Source organism: Carya illinoinensis, chromosome 10 (assembly GCF_018687715.1).
Source record: "Carya illinoinensis cultivar Pawnee chromosome 10, C.illinoinensisPawnee_v1, whole genome shotgun sequence".
In the NCBI taxonomy this organism is placed as follows: domain Eukaryota; kingdom Viridiplantae; phylum Streptophyta; class Magnoliopsida; order Fagales; family Juglandaceae; genus Carya; species Carya illinoinensis.
In genome coordinates, this window is record NC_056761.1 from 37,167,607 (window position 1) to 37,177,877 (window position 10,271).

At 33.1% G+C, this 10,271-nt stretch overlaps 1 long non-coding RNA gene across 1 annotated transcript; it reads right to left on the reverse strand.

Annotated features, from left to right (window-relative positions):
• Positions 1–710: 710 nt before the first annotated feature.
• On the reverse strand, positions 711–2,706 carry LOC122278309. The gene is made up of 2 exons (XR_006229323.1): positions 2,374–2,706; positions 711–2,257 (listed from the first exon to the last, which is right to left on the reverse strand). It is a non-coding gene; the product is annotated as an uncharacterized LOC122278309 (long non-coding RNA).
• Positions 2,707–10,271: the final 7,565 nt, after the last annotated feature.

Sequence of the window (10,271 nt, forward strand, 5' to 3'; positions counted from 1 at the left end):
TTATTAAAATAATATTAATTTAAATTTTAAATATGAAAGAATCAATACTAATACGTAGATTAGTATACAATTTTATTTATATATAGCAAAATTCTAAAAATTAAACTGCTAGCTTCTCTGCCACACAAAAGAAAGAAAAATTAAATTTAGAATAAATAAATTTTACATGGAAATCTTACGTCATATATCTTCACTTAGGTGAGATTTGGATAGTTAAATGAGATAAGGTTATTTTAGATGAAAGTTAAAAGTTGAATATAATATTATTAAAATATTATTTTTTTTAATGTTATTATTATTTTGAGATTTGAAAAAGAATTATTTTTTATATTTTGTGTGATAATTTTAAAAAATTGTAATGATGAGATAAGATGAAATAAAATATTTTCACTATCTAAACGGAGCCTTAATCAACAATTTAGGTCAATTCATCCGAGTTCTGACCCGAGAACCAGGGTATACCCAAACTGGAACCCGGATTTCCCCGGGTCAGACACGGGCCGAAACCCGGATTCCGGATTAAACCCTATTTATTTTTTAGCCTAAATGTATATCCTATTTTCAATAGTTCTGATTTTTTTTTTTTTCAAAAGAAGAAATTTGATTGTGCAATTTAGAAGGTTGAAAAATATCATATACTAATGTATCAAAGTTTCACTTAATTTGCCTCGCAATAAAAATGCATGTAAAACCAAAAAATATTTCCAATATTCATCCATGCAAGTATGCATGCATCATAATACAATCCACTACATATTATATTATTTGTTATTTATACATTGCATTACCAAATACTAAATTACAATATATGAATTACAAAATCAGTAAATCTGAAAGCAAGTAGAATGATATCAACCCATATAAAGGAATGTGCATCTCATTGTTCTCCACCTCTTGGGCTCTACCATTACATATATATGGAAGCAAAGAGAAAATTAAAAGAATATTAGTAGCATAAAAAGGAGGCAAAGAGCATCCATAACAAGTTTTTTTTATAGGTAACAAGCATCCATAACATGTTAACAATTCCTAAACCCTCTGCAAAGTGGTCAGAAGCAATTCTAAAAAAGTTTTGAGAAATGAAACCAAAGCAATATAATTAAACAACTGCATGTTCAAGGCATTAGAGATAGACATGTGAAACCTAACTTCTCAACAACAAAAGAATTCTTAAATATCAAACTTTATATAATTAATTAGTGAAATAGATATTTATTCAAATGGGACCAACAATTAAACTGACACATTAAACAACCAACATGATTCCAAATTCTCTCTCTCTCTCTCTCCCTATCCCTAGCCCTACCCCTGTTGCCTGTAGCCCCCCCCCCCCCTCCTCTCTCTAAAATCCAGACAATGTCAAGCACTTCTAACCATCAAAACTCGTAGAACTTAATGTAACAGGGGATTGAAGGCCCATATAATTAAAAAGTCCTCTCCTGACATTGCTATAATCCTATATTCATCGATGTTAACTTGGTCTTTGTCCTAACAGATGAATCATAAATTTTGTAATCCAAGCATAATCCATTTGAGAAGTGGGAAGGCATATGGGGTTTAGGCTCTTCTAATGGAGGTAGGGTAGGGTAGGTGATCCAGAGCTCTTCATCATTCTTCATATTTTCTCCAATCTCAACTCTTTCAAACGTCAAACAAGCAAACAAACAATATGAAGCAACAACAATAAAAATAGAAACACATGCAATAGAGAATGAGACCACAAACCAATCAAACCCTTCAATCCTCGAAATCAGAAAACCAACACCAGACAGTGATTCACAAACATTAAATACCAAATACTCAAAAGAGATTACCAATTTCTATCATTTGGGTTTTGCTCAAATAACAGCATATACATTATACTCGTATTTAACAAAGTAACAAAAGATATCCAAATCTATCTAAATAATAGAATATACATACCCACATAAGATTTGTTCAAAGGCATTGCTACCAGATCAAGATTGCAAGAGAGAGTTACTATTTTGGGCCAAACAAAGAGCAAGTCTATGACCATTCATTGCTATGGCTATTAACAACAAATCATGAGAAATAGAAGAAAAAAAAATGTAAACCCTCAAAAAAAAAAAAAACCCATGCTTAACAAAATAACAAAAAAAAACCTAGATCTAGCAAAATAACATCATATACTTCACACCCACATAAGATTTGTCCAAAGGCATTACTCACAAATCGAGTTCGAGAGAGAGAGAGAGATATCGAAGTGTGAGAGAGAGAGTTACGAGAGAAAAGGGAACTGCAAAACAGAGCAAAAATAACAAAACAGAAAAAAATAAACCATGTTAAAGAAAAAATAGCAGATCTAGGAAAACCATATATATAAATGTTCAAAGGGAGAGAGAAAGAGTTTACTTGGTTTTTAGATCGGGATCCCTAGATCTTCTTAGTCCCCCTTCTCATATCAAATCGTCTCTCTTCACATCTCGCAGATTCTTCATGCAAGAGCTTGCTGATGAGGCACTCTACTACGGGATCGAATTGCACCTCAGTTCTACCTCTAATGCCCATTTATTTGCGTTCACTCTAGCTCCATTCAAGTGAGGTTGTTTATCTGCCATGGCAACCAAGAAAAATAACGAAGGAAAAGATTCAAGGGTAGTGTTAAAATGAAAGACCAAAGCGTTTACGAGAGAGAGAGAGAGAGAGAGAGAGAGATTGGGGGGGGGGGATTGGGAAATTAGAGTTAATAACCTAGTGCCAAAACGAGTCAGAAAAAAATCAGATTCCATTGCTCAGCCCTAATCAGTATATGATTTATTATTTTTATATTTCTATTTTAATGTTTAAATATATATATTTAAATAAAATGACAAGAATAATAAATTATATATTAATTAAATAAAAGTACGTGGGATAATAACATTTATCATTTATAAGGACCAAAAAAGCATAAGCTTTGGGAGCGGGTTGGGTCGCAAATTACACATACCCTCTTGACCCACGGCGACTTGCTGCCAAAAAAACCTTTAACTTTATACCTCGTAAAATGTTATCATCATTGCGGGCGGTATTGCTTTGCAGGGAGTCAAGTCTTATCCTTCTGGCTTCTGACTCCATTGCCTTGGGCTTAGGATCACCTGTTTATGTTTGGGTTGGACTTCCCAAAAATATGGATTGGCATGTGGTTTATTTCGTCTTACTGTGTCGGCTTGGCCCACACAATCCACTTCATTACAATAAACAAATGGTAGTTGCTACGGCACTACTGATCACCTTAACAAATAAAAAAACTCGATGGAATGTGTGATTCGTAGTTCTCTAATTTAAAGTCGAGAAAAGATATTTACAGCTGTCGCGTTATCATTTTAAAATAATAAATTTATATAAAAAAAATTAATTTTTTAATAATAAATTTAATTCTTTTTTAAAATAATTACGTAATATTTATACACTTCACAATTATATATATAATTACTTTTTAAAGTTACTGCTACTTCTTGTTCGAAAGTGGAAGTCACCGGTACTGCCGCCTTCTCCAATGTGCCAAAAGGATGAACTTGACCCAATAAGTTGAATTCTTCAGCTAAAAAATGAAGTTCGGTTGAAAAATGAAGATAGGAAAAAATTAATAAATAGGACGAAAAAATAAGGTAAGATAGAAAAATGAAAGTTGGACGAAAAATAAACTAGGACGTAATGAAAAAACAACATAGAAAAAAGGTGAAAAAATATGGTAATGAGTGTAAATGGGAATTCATTGGGTGTGGCACGGCTTATCTGGACCAATCAAACATAAACACCAATGCTTAGAGATGTAACTCGTTTGATTCGATCTGATTTTAGATCAATTTTAAAATTGAACCGATAGACACCAGTTGCAAAATTTTAATAACCAATACGAATTGATTCATCATCAAAACTTTTTGATTTTTTCGATTTCTATTCAGTCTGGTCTGATTTTTCCATCTTACCATTTACATGTCTAGCACTACACAAATTGAGACTTAAGAGATATTCCTCTAATGCTTGTTCTACATATGTTTACCGTTTAAACATGTGACAGTATATAAAATTCCATGTTATATTAATTTTGTATTATAAAATTAAAATTTATATGTTATATTAAATGTTATCTTAAAATTTATAAGATTAACTTTATTTTATATAAAATTTTATAATAATAGACATGAATAATAAGATTCAAATTTTATGTTATATTAATTAGCAATTTAGCATATAATATATATATATACCAATTCAAGCCGGTTCAAACCGATTTTCAAAATATGAAACCAATATCGAACCCACCGATTCGATAGATTCAACCGATTTTTTCTTTTTAAAAAAAAAATTGATATTTGCACTCATTTTGAAAATATAAATAAGTAAATATGAGATACACATAAAAAATTTAATTTTTTAATAATAGACTCAACTATTTTTTAAAAAAAATATGTATCACTTATACAATTCATAATTATATTTAACATTATTCATTTTTTCTCACTCTCCTACCGATGTCGGACTGAAGAGGAACTCTTTCCTGACATGGTATCAGATGTAGTTATCAAAATTTTTTGTTAAGACGCAGATTACTATGTAATTAGGACGACCAACGTAGTCATAATTAAAACAAAACAAAATGCTTGCCCTATTTCTACACCATGGATAATATCTCAGTTCATCCCGAGAGAGACCGAAAATGTAAAATAATATTGTATGATTATCTTTAAAACTAGTTGAAAGAGTTGTAGACATTCGAAAAGGGTTTATATATTTCTTCATAGTATACATACAATTTTCTCTAAGAAAGAATATTATTTTTTTTTATTATGTCACGTACATTTATAAATATCTTTTTAAATATTTGTTTTTTTTAATAGACCAAGCAATCCTCGTAGTCGTTGTAGAGAACCCCAACCCACGCCACCAAGCACACGGGGGGAACTCGAATGCATGAGGCCGGTGGGCTGTGGGCACGATCCAACTTGGAAACAGGGAAGTCCAATTTTGGACCATCCTAACATACAAGACCTGAGATAAGAGATCAGTCCCCATATTTCTGGCTATGGACTGAGCCCTTTGCTTACTACATGATAACTACTGAGAAAATCTTACCAATTTATATGTGAACAGCTAACAAAATAAGCCTTGAAATAAATAGCAGGTCATGTCATGATGTCCTCCTCCACGCCCAATTACATAAGATTGAGGCCTTTAAGTCGGCTCAACCTGCCTGGCGGACAACTTTGGGCTGCACTCCAACTGCTTGTTCTCGGCTCTAAACAAAATATCATATCTTGTAAAGAAGAAAAGGAAAGGAAAGTACTTTGAATATTGGCAACGAGAAGAGGGGTGGCAAACAATTATCTAAAAAAATCTCAATTATTATTTCAAAATGAGTCATGATACTTTGCCCAAATTATTTTTTAAAAGATGCAAGCTTTATTTGTATTAATGACGTCATATTAGTCCTATTTAGAACAGTTACAATGCAAGTAGGGGAAAAAAATGCAAACTTTCCTGTTGACTTTTTGTTGGACTCTCGTTTTCACACCCAGAGTTTCAATGGGGGGCTTCGTGTGTATTATAATTTCTTGCTGTCTGCCGCAATCATGTCCTACCCACTCGTGCAATATTGGGAGGAGGCAAATGGTAGTGGGAAGAGAATGAGAAAAAGATATTGGAGAGGAAAGAAACACTTCAATTCTTTTAGCTCTTTGTTCTTATCGCTCTCTACATAACAAAACCAAAACAAAATAAAGAAAGAGACAACAGAAAAACACACCAGTACCTTTTTGTAAAACTTGCACTCGAGCGTAGGGGTCCGTCCAAGTCCTGTCCTAAAGGAATCAATCAAAAAAGTTTGTGGAATCCATTTTTTCATCCCAGTTTTCTTATACTTAATCATGTCAATTGGTACACTGCAAGTTACGTGATTTTTTCATTTAAGTCGCTACTTTTGTGCATTCTTCTACAGCTAGCTAGGAGAGATAACATATGACATCGATTGACCCCTATATATGCTAGCTAGTGCATGTACGTAGGGCTCAAGTCAAACATGCATTTCCCAGCAAACAAACGAACCAAGAGTGGGCAAAGAATGGGAAAAGAGGGCCGGTCGCACGTCTGATTTGAGTTCAAAGTTAAAGAGCTAAAAGTGAAAAGCAAAAGAATGGGAATGGGGGACGTTTGCACGTCTAAAAGGGGATGCGAAGTGAGCCCCTTTTCTCACAACTTTTGACCAACTGAATAATAATATATATAAGTTTCAAATATGCAAGTCTAACTTCTATAAAAATGTGAATTCTATTGTGAAAAGGCCTTGTGAAAAACTCTTCTTCTTCTTCTTCTTTTTGTTTTTTTGGACCCAAGTTTTTATAAAAGGTTGGCACAAAACTTATGCATTTGGAGTTTTTTCCGTACGCTACATATAATTTCCATATTTCCTTAGGAAACTCAGAAAGTAGTCGAGAAAGAAAAGCCCACTCAAAGCTTCCATCTAGTTTATTACACCTGTATTTCACGTGTGGATCGGAGACATTCTTAGTGCTTCTTTAGTCTTGCAAAAACTTTCTTTGAGAGATCCACTCACGACGTTAAAGGGCATCTCAAAGTCAAAAAGATTCCCACAAACTCGATGGTTCTTATCTTCTATTCAGTAATCACCAACAACGTTTGATTCTTTTCAATTAATCAAACTTACAATAGATGTTTTAAACTAGTTCACTCCATTACGAAGTAGTAAAGAGAAAAAAAATGAGCAATGGATCCTAGTTTCAAGTACAAGCACCGTAGCAAAGTCAAAGGTGATTATGAGTAATTACTATGATTGGAAACTAATGTCATGCTCTGTCATCCAATGTTCTGTCCTATTCGATTAAGATCCTCTTGATCTTTGGTTAGAAAATGCTTGAACATAATCAGATGACTAGAGTGGTGATAGGAACTATAAGAGAAAAAAGTAAAACAAAAAATAAAATCAATTATACACAATACAAAGTTTATGCAGTTCGGCAATGAGACGTCTACGGACCATAGAAAATCTTATTTAGATGATAATTAAATATATAGGGTAGCGGTTATATAAGGTTGGATACAATATATAATAAACCCTAATTAGTGAATTGGGTCGGATTAAGAGTAAAAAATGGACTTCATTGAGATTTCACTAAAAAAACTTTGGTGGATCATTGTCAAGTTATGTCATCAAAATCAAATCAAGCTGCCACAAACAAATTAACATTACAAGAAAACTGCTTATTTGTGGCTAATTATTTTTTGTGAAATGACTATTTTTTGTTAAAATAAGTTTGTTTTTTTAATAAATAGTTATTCTTGTCGCGAACAATTCATCACAAATTGTCAGTTTTCTTGTAATGTAACCAGACTCACATAGAAGCCCTACAAGTGGCAGCATCCAAAAATTACTCTTAAGTGAAGATGCACACGAGTAACAACGCTCGAGACTCACGCTCGCCCCAAGTGACACTTACAAGTATGTGAGTGATGCTATGGATTGCTTCCATGCCGAGCAAATTGGACAATTAGCAACCACATCACAAAACTATATCCTCCTTTGAGATCAGTCTTTCAAAAATATTACAATTATCCACATCATATTGCTCCTCAAGTAGTTTGAGAGATAGTAATTTATCCATCACTGATGATGAAGATTATTTTATTAATTAAAAATTAAAAAAGGACAAAACTTCTTTACCATCTTAAACTTTTAGAAATATATACACAATACATACAAAACAACGTCGTATCAACACATTTTCATTGAAATAATTTGAGTGCACAGCTGTCTTCTGTCATAAGACTAAAGCACGTACGTACGTGAAAAGCACTAGGGTCCCCTCTCGAATGTCTGTCTTTCATTCCTTCAAATAATTAATTGCAGGCCAGCCTATCCATATCTCTAATTAATCTTATAAAATTATTAAATATTTCCAAAATAAGCATGATATTATATCTTTCTTCATCACAAAATTTTATAACGTATAATATTTCATTTTTAATGACATGACATCTTGCAATAAAATCAGAATATTTCATATATATCCGTCCATTAGTCGTGGTGGTGCCGGCATTAATTCATTTGACAATTAAGCTTGATATATGCAGGTAGGACGTTGGAATTTGCCATTAAAGTCACATAAATGACACAAAGAAATGGAACACATATCACTCCATAGATATATAGTAAATTAAGCAGCAGGTACAGCTAGCTAGCATTGATCGATAAAATTGCTGTTTCATGTACACAATATGGAACTTTTGGGTCTGAGTAATTAAAATATTGGCAATGGGTCCTGAGTCAGGTTGTCAGCTGGATGGCAAGGCATTAACTCCAAAAATTGCCCTTTATCTTCCGGATCTAGGTAGCCCCATTACGTTATGTTATTGTTATACCTCGACCCCATTTCTCTTTTATCCTTTGGTCCTCCCCATTCATCAATGGCTCCACCTTTGATAAGGATCCCCTCCTTTTTTGACCACTGAAAAATAGATATCATATTTGGAGTCCTCTTGAATAATTATGCCCTGGCCTTCGACTAGGTACCGGACCTTTGACAAAGTCCTAAAACCCCAGCTCTGGTCTATTTATGTCACGAAGATTGAAAATATGGCTTCTCTTCGTCACATAAATTCAAGATATTTGCAGCATTGAAAAGACTGACGGCCGGAAGTGAAATATGGGTATGCTATCACATTAAACTGGGAGAATTAATTGTTAGCTTTCTCAGCTCCATTGGTGTGTTTTAATGAAATGGACAAGCTGGATGTGCACTGAATTTAGTGCTGAGTAGACAGGTGAAGACCCCATCTATAGCTAGCTGTGGCAATTTGCCAATTAATGGGGCGAGCTGGTTTTAACCATAAGGCTCTTGTGTAGACTATATATGTGTGGCATGAAATTAGAATAATGTCAAATAGGACGAATTGCCAGTCCAAGAATGATATTTCTCATCAATTAAACTAATCATATTACTCATGAAAACTCATCAAACGTTGTGCATAAAAAACTGTGCGGGTGAAAAACAGCCTCTTTTTGTCTGGAAATTTAGCTGTGGATATGACAAATGAGGGATGAAGACTGCATTAATTTGCCGAGAAGTGGGAGTCCCTTTTTCGGCGTGCGAGGGCTGAGTCGCCAACTTGAAGTTGTGTCGTAAACCAGGAAGGAAAGTACCATCTGTGTCATTTATTGGTTATAATGATGCAAGAGCTACCGTCTACGGAGCAGTGTGGGCAAAGCGCCAATTCCACAGTCGTTCACATGCGTTTGTAAGCATAAAGCCAGGCAACTGACGTTTCCCCTTCTACGTACTAGGACTGATTATTAACTACTTTCAATAGATTTCCGTGTCTCTCATATTTTCGTTGTTCACATCTCTCGCACTCAGCACTCATCAAACTTGGAGGCTCATTGCTGGATTTACGTCTCCTCAAAACATGGGGCCATCCATCATATGCCAGCTTTATCGAATCACGCAACTTTTTCGGAAGCACTATTGCCATTTTTCATGTTAAAAGTTTGTGGTAAAGTTTAACGATTCCAAGTTTAGCTAAATTATTATTCATTACTTCTTATGATATTTAGATTAGTATTTAAGTTATGTTTAGACAGTGAGTTGAGAAAAAAATTAAATAAAATATTATTAAAATATTATTTTTTAATAATATTATTAATTTAAAATTTTAAAAAGTTAAATTATTTATTATATTTTATATAAAAATTTAAGAAAATTATAATAAAAAAATGAGATAAAATGAAATATTTTTACTATCCAAACATGATAGTATTAAGTTATTGAATACTTATAAACGAGTGAAGCCGTAAAAAAAAAAATATTAATACCATCAGATCAATTTCAATCGAATAAATCATTATAAAAATTAGATGCGTGATGAAATATTGGAATTTAATTTGGGAGTTAAAACTTTAACAAAGTCAGTATCCAACAATAATAAAACTTTCAGAGCAATGGTTATGGATTTAATAACAATCCAGCTATTCATTCACATAAAACAGTGGCCATCCCAACAAAATTAGAAAAAATTATTTCTTAAATTTCAAGGGATAAAAATACAATCCAATATAATTCTTTTTGTTTGGGGCTTTGTTAGATACAGTCGGCAAATGCAGTCGGCGTGCAGTCGGCTGTACGGAATGAATAAAAAAAATTATAAAAAAATTATTTTATATTCAGGGAGACCTACATGAATAAAAAAAAGTTATAAAAATAATTTTTTTTTTCATGTAGGTCCCGTATTAATTCACTTTTTTCTCCACGACTGCA